Source organism: Anoplophora glabripennis, unplaced genomic scaffold (assembly GCF_000390285.2).
Source record: "Anoplophora glabripennis isolate ALB-LARVAE unplaced genomic scaffold, Agla_2.0 scaffold166, whole genome shotgun sequence".
NCBI lineage: Eukaryota > Metazoa > Arthropoda > Insecta > Coleoptera > Cerambycidae > Anoplophora > Anoplophora glabripennis.
In genome coordinates, this window is record NW_019416519.1 from 597,181 (window position 1) to 621,805 (window position 24,625).

Below are 24,625 nucleotides of genomic sequence, written 5' to 3' on the forward strand. Positions count from 1 at the left end.
CTAATAAATTCTTTCAAATGAAACACTTTGTGTACTATTGCATTTTTTAAAATTGCTTTATATTTGTTTTTTTCTAATGATCTTCCAAAAAAATTATTTTACATGGAATTTGACGCCCGATCTATTTTTTTTTGTTGTTATTTTATTAAGATATATACTTATATTAAAGTTTATTTGTTATAGCTTTTTCATATTTTGATGGCAAGTACTATCCATTTCCGGTTTCAAAATAAGTTTATTTAAAGCTCTCTGATTTTCTATTTTATCTTTTTTTGCGCAGAAACTGTAGTCGATCCGAGCATTTTTTTACTGAAACACTCGCAAAAGTTGTTATAATTAATAAGTATTTTAATTCAAAGAAATTTAAAAATTGTTTAGACATGCTTGAGGGATTAGTTTACACATTTATCGTACAAGTAAGTATTTGGCTTCCAATAGTTAGGAACAAAACATTTTTTGAAACAAATATGTACATGATTCATAAATACACGTCAATTGTTTAGTTCCGTAATATAAGTAATTTCAAAATTAAGTAGGTGCATGTACTACTGCCAAAATGTATCTAAAAATAAGAATGGGGCAAGTTCGTACGAAAATTGAATTACTAAATGTAAAACTTGATAAAAATAGGATTAGAAGAGAATGGTTGTTCTTGTATGTGCTTTTCCCAGAGAATTTTAATCATGGTAATATTTTAAAGCTGTGAGACATATAAAACATTTGTAATTAGATAAGTAAAAATAAACATGGGTCTTTTACCTCCTAGACTATCCTTTATTTAACGCCAGAGATATGTGTAAATAAAAAAAATTCTTTCTTCTAGATAAAGACGACCGGCAGTAACTTTGACCTAAGATTAGAACTAACATACCTATTTCAAGGTTAACTGGATACCGTGGCACACCTCATTTACATTTCGCGTCATCACTTAAAAATTACGGAACATCTAGCGTGCCTATGAGAAAATAAAATGAATTTGCATTTATATAATCTAAATATAAATTAAATGCAAAATGGATTCAAATAGTTCAAAGAAATACTCGAAAAAGCCCAATTGCAGGAAGAAACCGATGGAAATGATACAATATGAATGAGAACTTTCCAATGTAGGGGTAAAGAATTAAGGCAATACGTATATAATTTTCCCTTTATATGATGCTTTAAGCATTATTTCATCAATATTTTGTCAGCGATATATTTATCCGATCCTTATTAAAAAAATGTTTACCTATTGTGATAATGTAGGTAATAAAAATAACATTTGTTGTTATCATCCCAAACGTACTTGATACCTAAACAACTTCTCCACGTCAAAGTACTAAAATTCAGAGAGAATAGTTAATGATTTGGTGTTTATGAGAACAAGTACCAAGGTCTGTGGTTCCAACTCAGCCTTAAGAAACTATGTTTAAATTTTCTGTGTCGTCTGATTAGCATTCCCCATTTGACTGGAGATATTTTAAATTATAATTTATTTACGCATATTTTGCTTAACGAAATCAAGTCAAGGATACAAAAATAGATCACTTTGGATAGTCCATTACCTCACAGCGAGCTTCACAATAAATTTCAAAATTACTGCAGATTTTAGTTTTATTTTATATACAAGAATATTTGCACATGATATTCTATAACTTTATATTTTACACCTTTCTGTTTATAAATGACCAATATTTTGAGAAGCAACCACTAAGTGTTGCATATACGCACTGAATCCATGGCAATCTTGACTTTATCCGTGTGAATTGTCAGTAAATTACGAAAAATAATATGCAAATTGGCAAAGCATAGACAAGGAGCTGCTAAAAAATGGGCCCAATTTCACCACTATATGTAATGATAAAAATTAATGGGGGTAATTCATATAAAAATTTGTCGATAACACTTCGTTTGTTGAAGTAAAAAAAAAATAATAATGCAAGTCATATGTCGGAAATTTACATATAGCAATAGCTGTATAAAACCATTTAACGTTTAAATATAATGCTTTTACAATATTACACTGATATTGGGTTTGAAGGGTCTACCTCTAATGATAAGAAAAATCCCATTACACTTACGCATGTTCTAATAATGACATATTCTTTATTATTAGAACTTTAAACCGCAATAAACTTTATAAGCATCATTGTAATCCGGAAAAAGAAAGATATATATTCAAATATGGAATAGTCTACAGGGTGTTGTTTAAAAAATCATAAATTTTGTTTGTCACGCTGTTTCAAAGTCTCATCATATTATGTTCTAGTTGATAGCCACAACTTTCTTATTTATATTTGTCGGAGACACTTGGTGGACATGGGAATTAGTTTGCTCTATCGAAATAATAAACGGGTGACGTGACACTATTTACCTATTGCAAGTTGGAACAGTATAGTACGGGAGCTGTTATGCAAGTTATAAAATAGGAACTAACTTTCTATCAAAACAATAACAATAATAATAATAATAATAATAATAATAATAATAATAATAATAATAATAATAATAGTAATAATAATAATAAAAGCCACACAGGTATGGTTGTTTGATGGTTGAATGATGCAGGGGCGTTACCCAGTGCATTCATCTACCCTATCAGTTTACTTTTTACCAAATATGATCACATAAACAAGTGTTTAGTAAAGTTAGATAATGACGGTCTTTCACACACAGGCTAAAACTTAACCCTGAAGAGATAACAATGTGCTACTCTAATATTTCTGTAACATAAACAAAAACAAGCCCTCAACATTCCATTGACGGTGACAGTTCTTCGAATGGCTACGAATTCATAAGCGCTTACATTGGTGATACCGACATATTTGTCTAGGCTTAAAAAAACAAAAAGTTGTGAAATGATTTTATAGCCAATCTTGCAACCAATAATAATACCTCGAATATTGTGCACTACAGAAAAAAATCATGAGATAAATCAGGTCTTCTTATGAAAAATACATGAGTTGTGCAGTAAAACATTAGCGAATTCTAAATATGGCAAATTTTTTATTTTATCATTTGTTTAAATAACGGTCCTTTGTAATAACATCTGCACGTTCAAATTCAACTGGAACTATAATATTTAATAATAAAGATCATCTTTGGAAATTTGAATACGCATACTTTTTTGAGACATTATCATTAAAAGCAGAATTCTGCATCTAGGAAACAATTTCTAAATAAATTACCTCCATAAATTTTCATCACATAATTCACCATTATTTAGCAGATACCTTGTATGTGATATACACTTGGATAAACATATATCGTTGTGGTCAGAAAGGAAATAGGATGTAAGAAAAGCGACACCAATATACGGAATGATACATTCAAAAACCATACAAGTTTATATCTATGAAATGCAATGTGCTTTTTATTTATTTGAGATCATAAGATATTTTTCTTCCAAAAAGTTAAAAAGGGTATAGAATTTTATGTAAATATTCGTGTACATTCTGTTTGTATGTAATATTTAAAAAATTGAATATACTATTAGTATTAGTTTTCAAGTATTTCACAACAATATAACATTTAAGTTTATTTCCTCACGTTACAAAAAATGAGCGTACTGTTGGAAAACAAATGCAAATTTAATGAACTGTAATTTTGTGAGTCAGATTCAGAGTTTCTACAGAACAATTTCAAAAGTAACAATTTAATTAAATCATGTTGTAAATATGTCTTGCTAATAGCCTAACTAATAACACATTATTAATTAATATAATTTTATTATATAATTAATATTACTAAAATTAAAATGAAAGTAAATATAGAAAGAAAAATACATCAATAGGTGTAAATGTTTCTTTTTATAGCGGTGCATTTACGAAAAAAAACCGCTTATTTAAGTTTTTCCACATAAAAGAACAATGTGTATGAAATTAAAAAAAATCTATCCTTAGATTACTTGCAGCTATAAGGGTATTTTTAACATTACTATTTTAATTTCCGGGCTCTCGTATCTCGATTTAATTTTGTTTGTGTCCCAATTGGCAGCTACAAACATGTCAGGGAAAAATAGTAAACTATTATCCAGTGGACAGTTTTCTGGATATCTCGTGTCGCGATGTCATCGACAATGGAAAATAAACAAAGGACTAGGATACGATATTGAGGAAACACTCTTGAATGGCAGCGTTATAGCGTATTTACAAAATTGTCGGCGGATTTCACCAGCGGATAATACATACTAACCTAACCTACTATCCGCTATTCAGAAAAACAAAGTAACACATTCTTCGACGTTTTCGACAGTCCACCGCTGATCAGCTGATTTTTACGGGAAAGCACACTAGATTCACTTACACACAGCACCGTGTCTCTAACAAAATCCATGGCACCCTCTTTTAAGTCACCATATGCACATTCTTTCGCGGATTATTAATTATTTTGCCCACGTAGGAAGGTAAAACATGTTATTCTCCGCGACGATCGAAGAGAACTATTCACCTGTGGGCGCGAAACGCATGCGCGACTTACGTAACCGACTTAGCCGGTATGAACTATCTCGGGTATTTTCAGTTTCAGATGGGCTCACTCGGGTTCGCGAACACCAAGTCAAGTAGTAAGGTGTTGGTCTGGCGTTACATTAAACCCGAATTTTGGGCCAGGGAAGAGCATCGATTCGATGAAATCAAATACTGGAATTATTTACGTCTAAAACCCCTTATCTGTTACGAGATAAGATAACGCACCATTTGATATTAACTAATAAAATTTATCTACGATTTCATTATCATTAATCCATTATCATAGAATAGAATAAATATATAGCATGGAACTTCACCTCTCAAAACTCCTGATTACAGGGTGTAACGACAGTGATGCACGCACTGAAGGCATGATTTTTCTCACCAAAATGAACAAAAAATAATACGTTTTCCCCTAAAATGATTCAGAGAATTCAATAAATATGGAATTATAATTGTTACAGGAATCTTCGCATCTAAACGAAGGTTTGATTCATATCATTAAAATGAACAAAAATTACATTTTTTCCTGAAACAATCTTTAAGAACTCTACATTCCCTAAGGAAATGATGTGAAATATAGTTTTTGAATCGTTATTCAAAAGCAATTGAAGATGATCCTAAACCAAATCATATATGTCATCCCTGGAATATTCACTCAAAAACAAACCATGAAACAAACTTAAGTTGTTACAAAAATCTTTTGTTCTCGCGATACCATTACATTTTTTCTACAACGATTCTTAAGAGCTCCACATTTTCCAAAAAAAAAAGGATGTGAATCATAGCTTTCGAGCGAATAGTCAAAAATCCATGAAGATGTTGTTGCTATAGAAAATTTTAAAACTGAAATCTCTGAAACTCTTCTTGAGATACAATTACATTTTTTTCAACAACTCATAAAGTAATGTGAAACATAGTATTTGAATAATTAGTCAAAAACAAGTAAATGATATCATATATTATGCTATACTTGTATACTATCTCGAGGATGGAATATTATTTCAATAGGTCCAGAAAGTTTATTAAATTGTAGTTGTTACAGAAATTTTTAAAACCTGAAATCTCCGAATTTCTTCTCAAGATACATGTCAAAACTTTTACTTTACAGGATGTCACAGTAACATTACACCAGCTTCGTCTTATCAAAATGAACAAAAAACAATAATATATTAATTTGAGATTTGAATCATAACTTCTACAGTTATTTGAAAAGAACTTAGGATACTCGTAAACAGTTTTTCTATAAAATGAAGACAGACCACGTCAGGATCAAAGAATTAACAGATCTAGAAGATCTGTTATTAATACTCTCCTTGAAATTCTGGATTTCGGCTCACTTATAATTACTTAGACAGCACGGAAGCGTTTTTAGGAAGAAAGACTTGGGAAGAGGAGAGATTTCAAGAACTATAGAGATTCAAGGATCTTAAAAGAGTCACAACAAATTTTGTAGAAAAAGTTACGATATAGAGGATGGGTTGCTGACTAGAAATCCCAATCCATGTTAAATTTTCTATTTTACATATTTTTAAGAAATTGTCAACTATGAAACTTCTAGCTATCAGCTAAAAGTATTTTATGATAATATCGAGATAATATTGACTTTTGATCAAAGAGTTCTTAAACTGCGTGCAAATCAAACTTATGACTGTTTAAATGTAAATCTTGTATATTATGTCATATTTAAGCAGAACAATTTTTCAGGACTGAATTGTTGTAAGGTTTAATGGTATTACCTTTACTAAGAAGAAAGATGTGGACATAAGAGTAATACGTTGGACAGATTAGGCAGTCTTGCGACCTAAAAAACAATTTATGTTTTTAATAATCTATATTTCTGTAATCATAGTTAATCATAGGATGCTAATAAACCCGAAAAGGGACCAAAGAAAAACGAGGATGGCAAAACTAAGTGCTTTTATAAAAAAATTATTTTATCTGTTATCTGTCAACCTAGATAGCCTGATAAAACTTATATATAACAAGAATATTTGGTTTTATCGAGGATTTCATGGCGTTATGACAATCTAAATTTGCTTCAAATAATAATCATTAAAACAGTTTTACGGATATTTTAATTTAGTGTTGCTTGCCAATAAACCAAAAATGTTTTACACCCATAGTTTTCAAAACTTTTGTAAAACCGGCTAAAAGACATAAGAAATTTTAAACCACAAATTGTATACTACTGAATTCTTTCAAATTAACTCCAAATCCTAAATCTAAAATCTAAATTTCATATTATATTACAAATTTTATGAAAATGATTGTTTTTCAGAAAATTAAAATAGTGAAATAAATAATATATGTTTAATTAGGTTTTTCTACAAAAGAAATAGTTCAAAATCGACGATACGTAATAGTAAGCTATAGGTAAATGATGACTGCTTTCGGAATAAAATCGTTCTATACTGCTCTTATGAAAATAACTGAATTATTAAATATGTACTTGCATAAGTATGTTTTTCCTTCAGTTTAGTTACCTATGATATGTTGTGTTCAAGATGAATTAACTTGAATAAATTCGTATAATCTTGGTTAAAACTAAATTGATCGATCAATTGTACTTGAGTAAAATCTTATAATCCTAGTTAAGACTAATAACACTGTTTTATGTCAGAACAATCATAAGACTGCTTTATTGTGGTGTTATAAATATTCGAATATTTATCACTTAAATTTCTAACTTATTTGCTAGTATTTGTTGTACATGTTATTTGTTTGTGGTCTGTCACTAAGGTGGCCATATCCATGGCCGAGAAATAGTCAAATTTTTTAGTCACTGAAATCTTGAAAAATAAAACGTGTAGAACACAAGTAAGTACAAAAATAAAATCCTTGATGTTCTGTTTATTCATTGTTACTATTTAAATGTACTCAAATAAAACAATAACTTAAAAAAAGCGTTTGTAAAACATGCGTTTGCTGTTATCCTAACCCCACATTTTAAGAATTATTTTCACACAGGTACTTATAAATAAAAGTAAACAATTTTATATGTAGGACTAAGCAAGTAAATGTTATAAGAATATTTTTTACATGTGGTTATATATAAAAAAGTTGGTATTTTCGTAAATTTTAGTACCTAAAACCTTGATGGTTTGATCGATTTTTGCACCTGTTTATTCGTTTTACTGCGACGTCTTTGAAAATACACAAAGTCATGACATAACATTCCCGTTATTTGATAAGCTTCAAATTATTAATTCAGTTATTAAATTACTTAAATCATTTGTCTTTGTGGAAAATATTATTTCAAGAATATGGCGCCCTTAATAATTTTATTTTGGTTTTAAAATTACCAAAGTTTTTAATTTTTTCCACTTGCCTATTCTGATTCTTACACAACATCTGAATTTGTAATCTTTTCTCAATTACGATTAAGCAAAATTTTGTTTTTCATTATTTAATGCAATGAGATAAGAAATACAATAATTAGAAATTAAAATATAGTCCACTATATGGATGGTTTGTTGCTATTTTTTAGATAATTTCATATTTCAATTATTTTTCTTAGCTTAACTAATATCAACAAATATGTATATTTCATTAAAATAAAATAATCTGTTAATAACGACTTACTATAATATTTTATATTTGATATAAATTACTATGTTATTTATTCATATTTTATTCTTCTATTCTTTTCGAATAATTCTCGTTTTTTTTTTCTTCTTCCATGAAGATGGCGTAACAGCCAAAACTACTTGGAAAGAAAGTTAAAAAAATATACTGAATTAAAACGAGCTCCCAATTACAGCACAATAGCAGTAGGATATTCAGTATTACAATGGATTTTCGTTTCTATTAGCTTGTTTTAACAGTTTCGACAACTATTTTCTTTTCTTTCTTCATTTGTTTCAACAATCAATTTACAATTATGCTGGAACTTGTCTCTTTCTTTCTTCACTTCATTTATTCCAATAGAAAATATTATTTTTAAGTAATGTTTAACACTCTGTTTCCACTTAGATACTTCTGCAAGACAAAGTTATCTCGTAATAATAATTCTCCATGTGTTGTGACTAACTAACTGCCGACTCGATATGTATTTCATTCGCACGAAGTCATTTACCTTTAATTGCGTGAGGTCTGGGGCGCTATCCAATACTGTAAATATATAAACAAGACTCTTGTAACATCCCATCCTGAAATAAATCCGTCGGTTGTGCTATCAAATGTACCTGACATAAAATAAACCGAAACGTAAACAATTTACGCATTCCGTTTTCATTCACGAGACCAAAGTTATCCTTTTCATGCTTGGTGATCATATGTGTTTACGCAAATTAGTCACTGAAGACATACAACTGGCTTTCAGAATAGACCGAGGAACAGAGTTGAAAAATGCAGAAAATACCTCCCAAAATGGTTTCTCTGCTTAAGTCTGACTGAACTGATTACTCGTTAACTACAAGAATTAAGAAGCAGAAATGAGATAAAAAATTACGTATCAACAGTAACAAATTAAATTAACTGAGGCAAGTAAAGAAAATTAAAACCGATCATAAATTTCCACATCATTGTTTTAGACTTCCTTATTTGGAAGTAGCTCTGGAATTTAACTAACGAATATTACGGTTGTTTTTTATTTTCAGGAAGCGTATTTGAATTTGGGATTGGTCATATGCATTTCACTCCTCCTCCTCTACTTTAAACTTGTTTCTTGATGACCTAAATATGTGACGTCACATTAAAAGAATCTTTTGTGAAGTCTTTAGTTTGTAAGTATGATTTGAAATCTCTCTTATAACAAATAATAATTTGAAAAAATACCACTCAAATTTGTTAATATACTTCCGATCATATAATGCCAAAACCAAACATTACAAAATATAAATCAGTAACATTAGACACTCGACTCACTATTTCACCCTATTTTGTGAATGTTTTACTAAAAATGACAAAAGTTTTTGGGTTTCGGATTTATATTCACCATCAAAAAGTACACAAAATCTATGTACCTACTCATGTCTTTTTTGTGGGGTTGTCGAAGGGCAATCAGTTATATAATTTTTCTATATGATATTTCAACAATAATGTTAATCGTACCTATATTTATATAAGTATACTTCAAAAATTCTATACAATAAATGGTTTATTTTCTAATTCATTTCATCAAATTAGGAATGAGGCTACATGTGATTTAATTAAATTTTCTGTATTTTATTTTTTCTGCTTATCTTTAATTCACATTAAATTTTTGTTATTACTTATGTGTATTGTTCACACATTTCCAATCATTTGTGTAACTTTGTTATTAAAATTCTTGTAAATAAATAAATAAATAAATGTAAAGCAATTAATTTGTTGATTTCTGAAACACGTATTATGTTTTCTGAAAATTTATTTTTAATACACTTCCTGAAATATAATTGATGTTTTCGAAATGGAGAATTCAGAAATTCAACATTTTTTTAAATTCTCAAATATTCTCGAACTAAGAGAAAATAAAAATTATTATTTATGAATTTAAACTAAAACTTTCCAGAAATCTTAAACACATCTGGAAAAGATTTAGAAGAAACAATTGGTCGAATGTTAACAAAAGGTTACTGCTACTACTTATCTAGATTGTGTACTTTAAAATTTGTCACTGGTTGTGGACAATTTCTCCAAAAATCAAAGATAATGAATAATATTGTATAGTTAATACTCCTTCAAATCTACAAATACTTGGCACACTTTTATACCGACAAGTAAAAACACCATTTTTGCATAAAAAAAACTTTCAGATCCTTATATTAATTTAAAACTGCCTTTTTGACTTTTAAGAACTAAAATAAGTAGGTACGTCAAAAACTGAAGCGTGGGTGTATAAGTATTCTGTCAAGGGAGCACTTAAACTAATTAGTAGTGTACCTAAAATATCTCGTATCTATCAGCATTAAGAGCCTGTTAAAAATGTGTTTAGAGGTCGAATCTTACATATCAGAAAGTAATATTTATTTATAGCATAGCTCATAGATAACTCTGGAGAGGTATCTTAGATCATTCAGTTGTATTTTTAGATTTAAATGCAGTAAATTTATAATATCAATATGCCATTGCATTTATTCGTTTCACGTAGATATTAGTAAAACGAATTAGTTATATTTTCGTCAACCCAGAAAGTCGTTTAGAGAAAAACAAAAATATTATATTTACAATGAATTCACTCTATTGACAAATTTCTCAAATTTCTATTTTTCGGAAATTTTCAAACGCGTTTTTCTCGAAACGACATTTTTTAATTTACGGGAACTCGAAAACTTATGAACCGATCGTTATGAAAATTGAATTCCCACACTCATTTCAGTTTTATATTTATTTTATATATTTTTTAAATTACCAGTTAAATCCATTTAATTTATCACATTCCAAGTCTCAAGCGGATTTCAAATTTTCGTTCAATTTTTCAATCGAAAGATCGAATCCGTCTTCAACCACTCTACGCAGAGCCAAAGTAAAGACACATGTTCGAGGGGACCCAAACTACCCTTCACTAACATTTTCGACTAAGTAGGTCCACAGACACCAGAGTCGTAGTAGACCACACCGCCGGAGGCCGATACTATCGGCACAGCAGCCGTCGACGACGCACTGCAGAAATAGAAAATTCACCTCAATTTCGATCTCGGAAACTGAAAAGTTTTCCAAATATTACAGAATTCCAACTAAGAAACCGCAAGACAAATACCACGTAAGACTACAACCTCTGATGGAGAATTCAGGTGGATAAAATCATGTTGCACGACATGACTCCCTAAGTGTGCTAAATACGACTAATAAGGTTCAACATAAAGTAGACCGCGACATGGCACCCAACCTAGGGCCCAAATATCCGGACAACAAAGCACCAACCTTACTGAAAGACAGTATAGCACCTACGTGGGGCCTAAATGTCCGGAGAACGAAACACTAACCTTACTGAAAGACATGGCGCTCAACGTGGGGCCCAAATGTCTGGACAACAGCACCAACCTTATTGAAAGACGGCATGGTACCTACATGGGGTCTAAATGTCCGGTGAACGAAACACTAACCTTATTGAAAGACATGGCGCCCAACGTGGGGCCCAAATGTCCGGACAACAAAACACCAACTTTATTGAAAGGTGACAAATTAAGTCTATTTTTGTAAAGCAAATACGTGCCAAATTTTCCCACATTATTTCATTTTATGGTGATGTATGGCAATAAGTGAATCCTCACCTGAAAGTAATGAGTTCTCCTAACTTACTAACAAATCTGTATGTGGTCCAATGTGTTCTTAGTCCAGTCGGCAGAGACCGAAAAGTTACTGTTGGTGACATTTTCTTGATAACTCGGAAATAACTACACAGGAATACTTTAAATGATCAGTACAATAACAGGATAATTTGCTGGCAAGTATTTTATCAGGAAAAAAAGTTATTAACAATTTAATCGTGAAAATTTGTTTGTAGTAGTTTTCTTTAAATAACTCGGGATGACTTTGTACGAAAAATTGCTTAGGACATGATTTTGTTCGTAATAAAAATAGCTACAAAATGGCGGTGGTCCGATAACGAAATTTGCAATAACAAAGCCGTGAGATTGAACAAAACGGTATAAAACGTCTGTTAGAGCGTAAGACGGTCCTGTCGTACAAATCTGGCATTCCATCAATTGCCACAGACCTTTTTTAAGAGACCTGCAACATGTACTTTCTATACCCTCTGCACCCTGCACGGTCAAGTAAAATTAGTAAAAAGCCAGATGTGTTCGAAGGCCTGTTGAGGCAACATGTCTCACGACTTTGTCAAAGATTTACTTTTTTAATTATATATACAGTCCACTCCATAAAGTTTATTTGAATATACCTATATGAATCAAGTTTTATGCCATCATAGTGGCAATACATTGTTTTAAGCCATCATAGTGGCAGTACAGTAAACGAAGCTGTACAAAGTCAATTTTTTAAAGTTGCTGTAAAAATGTCAATTATAAACAAAAAGTGATAAAACTTTCGAAAACTATAGCTCAATATACAGGGTGTTAAAAAAAGAGTGTAAAATATTTAAGGAGGTAATAGTATGAACCAAAATAAGCAGAAAAGTCGCAATAAACATGGGTCCGCAAAGTAACGGTTGCGGAGATATGGAGCACTATTCGTTTTTCAAACATTTCATTTTATTAGGAATAAACCGACAAAGGAAGCTTTTAACAAACAAAAAACAATGTTACAGAAGATGTTCAAAATGCCTTCCGTCCGGAGGCCGGACCTGTTTTATGGCCTCCAAGATCGCCTGATCTGAACCCTCTAGATTTCTTTGTTTGGGGATATTTGAAGACATTAGTGTATGGTACTCCTGTAAATAGCCTGGAAGAGCTGCAGCTTCGGATTCATCAAAAGTGTCAAGAAATCCAAACCAAGGAGGGTGTTTTCGAAAGAGTTCGAGTATCGTTGAGACGAAGATGTCGTGCCTGCTTGGAAATGGACGGAGGGCACTTTGAACATCTTCTGTAACTTTGTTTTTTGTTTGTTAAAAGCTTCCTTTGTCGGTTTATTCCTAATAAAATAAAATGTTTGAAAAACGAATAGCGGTCCATATCTCCGCAACCGTTACTTTGCGGACCCATGTTTATTAAGACTTTTCTGCTTATTTTGGTTCATACTATTACCTCCTTAAATATTTTACACTCTTTTTTTAACACCCTGTATATACAATAATGACGCTAAAGCCGAAAATCAGGAGAGCAAAACTTTTTTTTCTATAAGGTTTTATACATCCATCGGCATCTCAAACTCGAAACTTTGCCTTTGTTTGAAGTTTTGCTGACACTTGAAATTTGGTATACACATAGTGTAAATATGCAGAAACCAAAAGCCATTTGCATTATTCAATTATCTTCATTTTTGCAGTTTTGGTAAGGTTTTATACGTCACCCTAGTTTTATACGTCACCGTTTTTTTAAGGAGTAGTTTGTATGATTTTGTGTGGGTCTATGATGATACGCATTTTATATGGAAAATTTAAAATATCTTTGAAGATCTGGTGACTAGAAATTCAAAACTGACGAAGTACTTTATCGTCCAAAAAGAAATTTATGATCTTATTCTGTATACGAATCCTGACTACACGTTACAGTTACATAGATATTTGTATTTATCACTTTGTGTTGTTTGGGGTATGTGTCCTTCATAGTGCAAGGGACAGACATACAATTAAATTTAGAAAATCTTAATTTAGAAAAAATACGAGACGTTGAAATATACTGTCTGAGTAACAAAGCCAGTATTAAAAACATGTATCCAATTTAACGCTCATTTACTTTGTTTACAAACCAGGTCTACAGTCTCCGGATTCCCATTCCATATGAGGCGTCCTCCGCGGATACCGCTAGTCGAAGACATAGTTGGCAAATGCAAGATGGTATTGTAGCAATGAGCTGCAACAGCCTGGAATTTCCTTCTCCGGGTCTTCGGTGCCGAGGCCACGGAGGCCATCAACCTTCTCTGAAATCTCTGGTACCATCTTTTGGTCCGCCGACGACAAATTTATGTGTATCAGGTCAAGGTTAGTGTGAAGCCTTTCGCGTTCTTATGCAAGCGTTTCGTAAAAAAATTCACAAGAGCTTGTAAAAATTTAAATCGAGTCCCAAACTACTATGTTACTTCGCAAATTACTTACGCTAATATTTATGTAACTGCCCAAGTGGCAAATACACAATTGTAAATTCTCCCAGATGATTCGCAGTTGAGACTTGCGATTCTGTTCGTTGACAAGTCAAGGAAATTCACTCTACCATTCCATTTTTGTATACTAAGGATACAGAAGAATATACATACTACAAATAATTGTCTGAGAATAATGCAAATCATTCCAATTGGTGACAAATACTGGCGATCCCTCTGTTTTGTGCCAGAAAGACAGAGAGGAAACAACTGGAGATTAATTTCACTTGTCCGATACGTGTACACTTTCGAGGCCTACTCACACGTAGGTACGTAGAGGTGGCGAATATTTGCAAAATACGCCATTAGTCAATCTAGTCTTAATGGGTAATAAAATGTCATGTTAGTTAACGAGCGTATCACTATAATGCAGGAAAATCGAGGTAATTTCAAAACTAGAAATTTTAAACACAGCTAAAATTTTAAATGGCAATATGTAGGTACTTTACTGGGAATTGAAATGTTCAACCTATGTACTGTTAGCATTTATTTAATTTTTTAAACTACTGTAACAATTTTCGCAGCAGGGGCGTGTCTTGAAATTTTCCGCCAATGTCTTTCTACCTCGGATGTCAAATGCGATTAATTTCAAGAAAGTGACACAAAGATCTCCTTGGAATTCTATCTCAACAAATATCGTACAAACTGTAGTTCATCTATTAACAGGCACAAAAAAATAATTCGCTGAAACCTCTGTGGGTACACATGTTGCAAGTGACCCATTTTTAAGCATTACGTCAAGAACGCCGCCGGACGCACCAACCTTCCAGGAAGAGTCTACGGCGGGCTAGCGCCGGCGACCAGATGCGTACTCATATACCTACGACCGACTCCACACACGGGGACTCTCCAACGAACACTCACCCCGTCAACACGTCTTTTTCTATACAACTTAGTTGTCAATAAAATACTTTATTATTACCGTTGAGAGAGCGTTTTTATTCTTGCTGTACAGCGAAAGCAACCATCACCTCCATTTATAACTTTTATTTGATTTAAAAAATTTTAATTCAAAAAGTACGCCATCATTATCAACTTACGACGTCTAGACTATGGACGTTATTATAGAAAACTTATTTTTTAGTAACTCTTCTCTATCTCCCTATTAGTAAATAAAAGGATAAAGGTACGAAATTTTAATTGAAATTCCTATTAATAGACGTTTACCATGTCAAGATTGTCGGCAAAATTTTATACATTTTTTTGTAATTTCCAGTTAATGAATTTCCTAATAATGATTTCATACAGAAATAAACCAATACAGGAGAAATTTTTGTCACATTATTTCATTTTCTTTCAATATCTGAAAAAGTGGCAAACACCTCATTGTCAAAAATATGTTGTTTTTATAGAAAACACTTCGTGTTTTTCATTCTTGTTGCACTCAAAATACCGTACATCTCTGCACTTCACAGCGACACAAACTGACAACAATAGGTAGGAAGTAAATCTACACTATTAAGAGTCTAAAGAAATAAGGGGTAGAGGAATAGTAATATTCGTGAAAATAAGAGAAAAAATTCCAATGACACCCTCTAAATTGTGTTACAAGGGAGCTAAATCCTCTTTGAAAGGGTAATTAAAAAGTATTATCTACCTCACAGCTGTTAACGGCATGTTGTTCTAATCAAATTTTCCAAACTAATGTTCAATCTTATGTAAAACTTGATGGTATTTAAATAAAATTCGCACACAGCTCTCAAGAAGAATCAGAAGAGGTATCCAACTTGTTTATTTTCATCTTTTCTCAGAATTCTGCTTCGAATTTGCAAATAAATAAATTTTTGCACCTGTGACAGAAAAATGAACTGTAACAATTGAAACTTGTAAACAGAAATTGCATAAAAAGTATATTTTGTTAAAATTTGCCAGTGGTGGTTTCTATGTATGGTCATTTTGTCAATGACCTCCCAATAAATATACAATCATAAAAAATGTTTTAGTAGAAACCGCAAACAATTTATATTTTTAAAAATATATTTGTTTTTTTTTACTGTATTTATTTATTTTACAGTAGATAGTTAAAAGGGTCAACTTCTAAACTGTCTTCGATGTTCAAAGCCCAAATTTGTATTAGCGTTTAAGATAAAGTGTTGAAATGCTTCATACATAGAGGGTGATTCAATCATAATGTCATTAATTTTAAAGGAAGATATGGGAAAATGAGTAGAATATGAATAAGCGACTAAAAAATTTTAAAATGAATATTTACGTTGAAAAAAAAATTTTCAAATCATTATTTAAACCCCCTTTTCGGACCGGCCCTTACCGTTGAGCCACAAAGGTTTATGGAGAGTGAATCTTGACCTAACACACATATCTAACCCATATGCGACACTCCTTTGATAAGGCACAGATGCCGCCGTTGACCTTGTCCATTTAAACTGGATGCTAAACGTTGCCAGATTGGACAATAAAAATTGATATCTGAAGAAAGTGTTGCCAATTCGAAATATTGAATGAACATGAACATAAAATGCTTACACCTACATTTATCACAATTTTCACTTAATTGATAAAGTGTCTGTCTAACCGGGATGATAAATTAGATAACTAATATATTAAAATAAAATTGCTAAGTGTTCATTAATTTTTTGTTGAAATAAAATACCTAATAACAAATTATACACATATTTAATTTTACATTTTTTATATTAGGAGTTTTACTAACATTTTTATTAATAGATTTTATGTGGTAGTAAATTCGCAGAATTACAAGTTACTTTATTAAATAGTCCAAAGAAAAATTTGGACAGGGATGTTGAACTGGAGGTACATCTTTACAAAAATTATAAATGGTGTTTCCTGGGTAGTTACAAATACAATTAGCAATCAAATTTGTTATCTAACTGAATAATGAATATAGAAAATATGTCATTTTAACTTCCAAAAGGTATTACACTAGTTATGTAAATTTGAAATCGTTTTATCCATGCATTATTAATTCTGGGTGTCCACATTTTTCTATCGACATCTAAAAGAACAATTTATATTATAAAAATTTAATATTTAAACAATTTTTATAAGCAATTTAATATTACCTATATAAAAAGTAATAATCATACAATTGTTCTTCTTTAGGAAACCGAAAAAATGTATATTTTTATTTTCTTTCTTGCATTTCCGATACTGATTTAGACATTCTTTGTAACTGCAAATAATTGTTAATAAAAACGCCAAAGTTTTAAAAATAAATAACTATAAATCCACTGTAAACCACTTTTTAAAACACTTCAATACAGCTAACGGCAACAATGTTTACAAAATGCCCAAAATGGCTATTATATGATTTATACGTAACGTCACTAACATAAACCACACGGAGATAAAACATGTACGGAAGTATTCGGGCTTCATCGGTAATGTATTTAATTCGCAGATAAAAACCGTTCATACGTAGCATCATTTTATGGGCAAAATAATCAAACACTCTATTTTACTCTACAAAATTTATATATCCTTAAAGTTTTGTATTTCATATTTATTCTGTTTAATGCCGAAATAATAGTAAGAAAATATCATCTTACGTTGTCACACAGCTGTTCTGTTGGGAAATACGCATGTGTTCAGTCCCTTTAACTTGGATGTATCTCCATTCGTGTTGCACAAAGTAGCTCCATCTCTCTAAGTGTCGCATATGGGTTAGATATGTGCCTAACATAATATTCGGTCATTAACCTAGCTTCTAATGGGTTTTTAATCCGTAGTGAAATACAACGAATAAAGAGCTTTTTACACATGAGCGAATAATTTTTTTACATCTCGAGTATCAACAAATATTTGTTAATTAAAACAAACGTATAAGGATAATAATTGTTTTCGAATGTTAGGTTATTACAATTTATTTTTAATACTGTTAATGTTTTCTCTATGCTTTATAGCTGAATATGAGTTTTTAGTATTATGTTTAATTAATTATTCAGTGTGTAGTACGTATACCTTTTTGTGTGATTTATTGCTTTTCATAGAGTAATATGGTATACCTATTTAAAATAACAATACGGTTAACAAAACACTCACTCGTCCGTCGTTTGTTAATAAAGTTGGGATCCGCTGCAGCTTTGATTGTTAAACCAATTGCAAAATTCAAGACGACTGGGGAAATCAGCTGTTTCTGTTCAACGTTCGAACGCTCTATAGTGCACCGGCGCGTTCCCTGTTGCGAAGTAGGGCGCCGAATTAACGGGAGCTAAGGGGTAATTTGCTTACTTTTTAAAAAGTCAAGTAATTTTTTTTCGATTTTCTGCCTTCTGAATGCGTAGTTAAAATTAATGACATTATGACTTAATCACCCTGTATACTCATAAAACATCGAAGGAAAATGAGAGTTGTCTCGGTACATATGAATCGGCATACGACAGTCGGGTCCGATTCTTATCATGTCCCTTCTCTATGCGCAGTATCAATTGCAACGTTTATGTTAAGCATATAAGCAGTCAAATTCAGTGACCTTATACTCTAGTGTATAGATCTTCAACAGATATGTAAAATCTAAGACTCAAAACGCAATATTTTATTACAAACTTGTGACAATAATAATACATTTTTGTGACTAAACACTGGTTTAGCTTCAGTAAACATTTAATAGTGTCTTAACAGTCATAAACAGTTAAGACTTAAAACTGAATGAAAGTATTGTAAAATATGATTTTTTTTATAATTCTGAAGGGCAGTTACTATCTTATAGCTCTTTACTAACATTAACTTGTGTATTCAAAATATATTAATATTGTGTACCCTCCCTATATGGCAATAATCAAAAGTGAACGTTGTTTTCCAACTTTAAAAAGAATAAAGAGATGTTTAAGAGATACAATGAGACAAGAAAAGTTAAATGCTTTAGTATAGAAAAATTGTTTATAGAGCAGGTAACCTTGAAAATGATATTTAAACCATAACTTCTAATTAATCATAATTTAATCAAATATCTACTGTCGAAGATAAATATTTCAAACTTGATACTTCATTATTGTAGTCTTTCCGATATCAATTGAAGAACCGAGAGGGTGACAGTATGTACCAAATTCGGTCGCTGACGCAGCAACTCAGCATTGAAAAACCCATATACAGGTCTTGTAGAACTAAACGTGGAGGTGGTAGAAATGTATACGCCCAGTTGAAGAATGCGAGCGCGGACAAACGAAATACAAACATATGTGCATTGGGCCACTGGGAAATAAATCTCAGCCGTTGACAAGTGGTCGACAAATTGCCCAGCAGTGCAATGCAGCAATGCGGAGTGTTGGAATTAGGAAGACAAAATAAAATAATAAAACATATCATAAAATGGAAAGTAAAAGTAAAAAAATCATGTCAATGTCTGGAGATTGTCGTAGAGTAGATCAGACAATTATTTTGTAATAATTTCTCAACAATTCCAGCATCATAGAAACCCATTTAGACAAGCGAAAACTTGGTTCGCCATGTTTCTATTTCCTTAACTTGGAACTGGTCACTTCTGACATATCAAAATCATTAAAATGCCACTTTTGTACACTACCTACTAAAAATTTTGTTTTCGTGTTTCGAAGTCTTTATATGATTATCGGATTATAAATATAACTCACGAGTACGCTGAATAACGAGTTATCGATTTACAACATTTTGGTGTACAAAAACGTCGTTGGATGCCTACATTAAGATTCACATAACGGTCCTTTCCACGATTGACTAAAAAGAAAAAAACATGTAAATTATGTGAAATTGGATCCTGCAGTCACACATTTTTATGTAAATCGTCAATTAAAAATGAATTTACGTCCAATGCGGTATATGCTGTACACGGATTGGATCTTAATACAACGCCATCGACTACATTAGTGGCAGTTTAAGTTAACTGTACTCTCTTATATGAAAAATGTGGAGACAGAAAACGACTAAATCGTCTTTAAACAAAAAAAAAAAACAAATAAAAATCTACATATCCAATACGGTACATATGCATTAAACGCGCGCTATCTTAAATCTAACACAATTGATTACATTAGTAACAGTTCAACTTAACTGTATTTTTTCACATAAAAAATTTCAACGCACGTCCAAAACGACTTTAAAAACAGGAATACAACCGTATACCGTACGTCTACAATAAAATTGTGCCGTAGTTCGAATTCGAACGCCGATTACGTCCGGATGTGTCACTTGTCGTGTCTTCTGCTCCGATAGTGCCTAAAAAGAATTACTAGTTATTTTTTTAATTAACACATCATTAAAGTAATTTGACATTTCCAGTGTAAACAGTTCTGTTCTCTATCGCCTACATTATCACATTGATTACTACATAGATACAACAGAAGGTATGTCGACAATATCTACAAATTTAAAATAATATATACAGTATGATTTAAATTATATATATCATAAACGTAAAGGATAAAAATTGGTTTTTGAGATACTTCAATTGCACATTCTCAAAAATCTACTATAAATGTTGTCAGTTTTACATAATCAAATCTTGAATTTGTGAATTTTTTAATATTATTTAGTTTTTAGCTTGGACTCTCTCTAACATTAAATATAAATTTTATTTTCTTTGTTAATATGAATTTGATACTCTTGTGTGTAAATATTCTTTCATTAATTTGTTCTATATTTTCATCATTTATTGTATATAAATCCTTTCCTATGACAAATTTTTCGTTATTTATTTATCTACTTAAATTTGTCTCTTTTCAGACACAATTAAGAATTGTACATGCATTTTTATTATAATTTGTTTACAACTTAATAACAAAATACCTACAGAAATGATAAACTTAACAACTTGAACATTGAAAAAATTGAACATTGTGGCATTCTTTGAAGGTATTACACCCTGTCCTATAAGTACTAGGTCACAAAGTAAGTGTGAATTGTAGATATTAAAATATTACGATTTAGCCCACCCTACTTCAGTTTAAAAGTTAATACAATTTTGTTTAAAAAAATTTCTAATATTTTTTACAGTTACTGGGATATTAATTTAAAATTTATTATGAAAGGATTTTGGGGGTGCCAAATTTAAATATTATTTTGAGTTATTTTATAGAGAGCGCCACCCTATAGCACCTTTTCTGTTAAAAAACTGTTACTTTTTTAAAAATCACTAGGACTAAAATCCTTAAAAGAAAATAATGATTTGGACTTCTTTATTGAAAATTATTAAAGTTGCGGAAGTCGCCAATATCTTTAACTAGCGGCCTGTCCCGGCTTCGCACGGGTGGACATTTATTTTAAACATTTTGGGATATAAAAAATATAGCCTATGTTACTCAGGGATAATGTAGCATTCTAATGGTGAAATAATTATCGAAATCCGTCCAGTAGTTGTATTTTTTGTAATTAATTTTGTATTAATATACCTCGCAAGAAGTTTTTCTGTTGTCGAAGTGATACGCGTCATCACGCCTACCTCAATTTCTTTGACGTTTGTTTTCCAGATTTGGGTAGCATAGATACTACACTTACCTAAAATATCCATAAAATAGTTAAAATGTGAACGAGGTTTGATAAAAAATTGTTAATTTTCTCGGAAAATATTTATTTAATCTTCAATTTTTACGATTTTGCGGTTTTGGTTTTATCTCGTCCATTATTGAAAAATGTTGTCCTTCGAGACAGTGGCAGTTGTCATATTGATTGTTACTTATCTGTCACGGCCAACCTAAAATGTGCGAAACAAATGGAAATATCATTTTAGGAGAAGGGAAATGTTAATTCGTAAATAAAATGAAAACGACTGGGTTTAGGTATAGGCTTTAACAAATTAACAAAGTTACACTTTTAGTGCAGAAAGCAAATACCTACGTTAAAAAAATGGGGGTTCCATTTAAACATTTCCAGTTTTCCACATTTTCTAAACTTCACAATCGACGATAATTTTTTTTTGACCACCTTGTATAAAAAGTGACAAATTTTCATGTCAAATCCGATAAATTAATCTTCTACAAAATGTTAAATTCACACAAAAAAAAACCTGGGTTTTCAGGAAAACTAAATTTTGCGTCTGTCAATTTTTGCCTAGAAATCAAAATATCTCGGAAACGGTCACTCCTAAGTATGAAGTGAGCTGTATGTTTTCAACTTAATTTTTTTAACTTGGTAGGCCCGACGGCCTGTATCACACCACCACAATTTCAAAAAAATCCTTCCCAGATATCCATCGATGGAGTTCGTGGTATAATAAATTATTCTTCTTAAAAGTGCATATTGCAATTACAAATTATTAACTACCTGTACTGTTACTATTTCATTACTTTCTGGAATGTGTTAAAAAGTATATTGATTTTTTTGCATAATAATGACAATGCTGTTACTTGACTTAAAAAATTTGAATAAGTGGACAGATCCTGAAAAGATCATGTTGGATTGATGTTAACAGCTTTTCTCACTTAACTCATTACGAATGTTTCCAAATTTAAAAAAGTATCCAAAATAGACGGTATGAGACTTAGCAATTTGCGTATTTATTTATGGGATGTCTGAGTATTATTTACTTTGTAAACGATGTACGCTTCTAAAATATCGCAATAATAAAACATTTTATGGAATCGATGAGTGAGGAATCATTACTTACGTTTTGTATACATATCCGAAGTGACATTTGGTAATAAATACGTTTTAACGGTTTGCACTTGGAAGTAATGTTCTTTTTGCAGTGCTCCATGGAAATAATGTTACAAGTTAAAATATCTCTCATCTCTTTTAGCGATGATACTACCACTTGAAAATTGTTATACTTAGTCTAATGTTTACACTTTAAAACATAGAGACAATCAAAATATCAACTAAATAATCAGAATACATATGTTGCCAGTTAGAGCGTACCCATGTTTCTTGCAGCTTTATTAAAAACATATATCACGTACAGTTGTGGACCATAAAAAGTTTCCGACCTAAACATATGCATTCTTTGTGTTTCTTAAATTGATTTCTGGCATAGTTTTTTATTGTAAGCATACACAATAATTCATGACGTGAAACAAAATGTAAAAATTTACTGTATCTAATCCTTTGTGTTATCTTATCAAAAAATTACTGGAACCATTTTGACATGATATTTATGATATTTTCGGTGAAGTACCTACTTAACTGGACTAAATTGGTACCTTGATTAATTTGTGTTAAAGCCTTATTTTTTTATCATTTTTGAAGATCTTTCAAAATTGATTCATCAATTTAAACTACAAAAGTTGCAAAAAGATACATACCGTAAGTGACACTAAATAAATAAACAAACACTAGCAAATCTGACAAAACAATTTGAAAATATTTTCAAAATATTTATTATTCTTTGCTACTTGACAACAAATATAAGTCAGTTATATTAGTAGTTAAAATTTGAAGTATACTAGCGAAATCTTGATATTATTTACTATCTCATATTCATGTTCTATATACAGAAAAAATACATTACTTTTAATGAGGAGCAAATTTTATATACAGGGTGTGCGAAAGCGAATACATCAACAGCTCAATCATGTTACACCGATTTAGACAAAGTTTCCTAGGTACAAAGTAAGTATTTTCAATTTTTTAAGAGAAATTCGGCAGTTTTTAAAATATTTCAACGAAATTTCGTAAAGGGTTTTTTTGGGTAAATGAAGCGTGGCCTTATTTTTTATCTAAAACTTGATTTAAATCATAAAAGAAATTTAATAAAAGTGCAAATTTAGTAAATGATTTAGTAAATAAAGTTTAATTAGATTAGAAAATACCCCCAAATACTGAGATCTCTGTACTTAACTGATAACTGTGGTAGAAAATTGGAATCTATTTTTCACTGGAAAAATATATTGTACTCTCTTTTGCAGTAAATAAAATGACGTTTCATAGAACACGTGTTTTCTGAAAATCTCTTGGAAAAAAAAAGAATAAACAAAGGATAGTTTCAGGTATTACTAGCGGCTTATATTTTAAATTTAAATTTTAAATGAAAAATAAATATACGTTCATCTTCAGTCGAAGATAAATAGTCATTCCAAAAACTTCCTTATACAAAATTTCATTTAAATATCATAAATGCCGAGTGACCTTAAACAAATTAATTACAGAATCCGCAACTTTTGAAGAAGCCAAAATTATACTAAGGTAACTTGATTAAAATCGGTTTATTTTCAGAAATATGGCTCATTCGCTTCTGGGCGGCCTGTATATATAAACATACTATAACATTCAGATAAATAAAATTTCGTCTTGTCCGAAGAAAGTTTTACTTAATTTAAGATTATAGGTATACATAAATCAATGTATTCTTCACTCAATATAATTATTTATTCTATGTATAATTTATTCAACATGTTTTTAGCGTAGGTATTTCATCTCTTTTAATGAAATCTTAGGCACGAACACCTACCAACATTACTCCGCCAATTCAACCGAATTTTTTTTGAAGGTAGGCGTATCAACGGTACAAAATGCAGGACTACCGATGTAAATTCAAATTTACAAGTAGTATTCAGTATTTAGACAAGCGTTGGTTGGAATTCCAACGTAAAATTTTAATTTCTCACATTTCA

General features: G+C 30.9%; 1 protein-coding gene across 2 annotated transcripts in view; it reads right to left on the reverse strand.

Moving 5' to 3' along the window:
* Positions 1 to 24,625, reverse strand: part of LOC108907022 (microtubule-actin cross-linking factor 1) — a 389,967-nt gene that overhangs the window by 256,461 nt on the left and 108,881 nt on the right. Inside the window, exon 1 of one of the 2 annotated variants that reach the window (XM_018710500.2) lies at positions 4,174 to 4,398. The exons of the other annotated variant lie outside the window; for it this stretch is intronic. The gene's annotated coding sequence lies outside the window, so the exon portion shown is untranslated. Of the gene's footprint in view, positions 1 to 4,173; positions 4,399 to 24,625 lie in introns of those variants that run through there. 2 annotated transcript variants of the gene reach the window in all.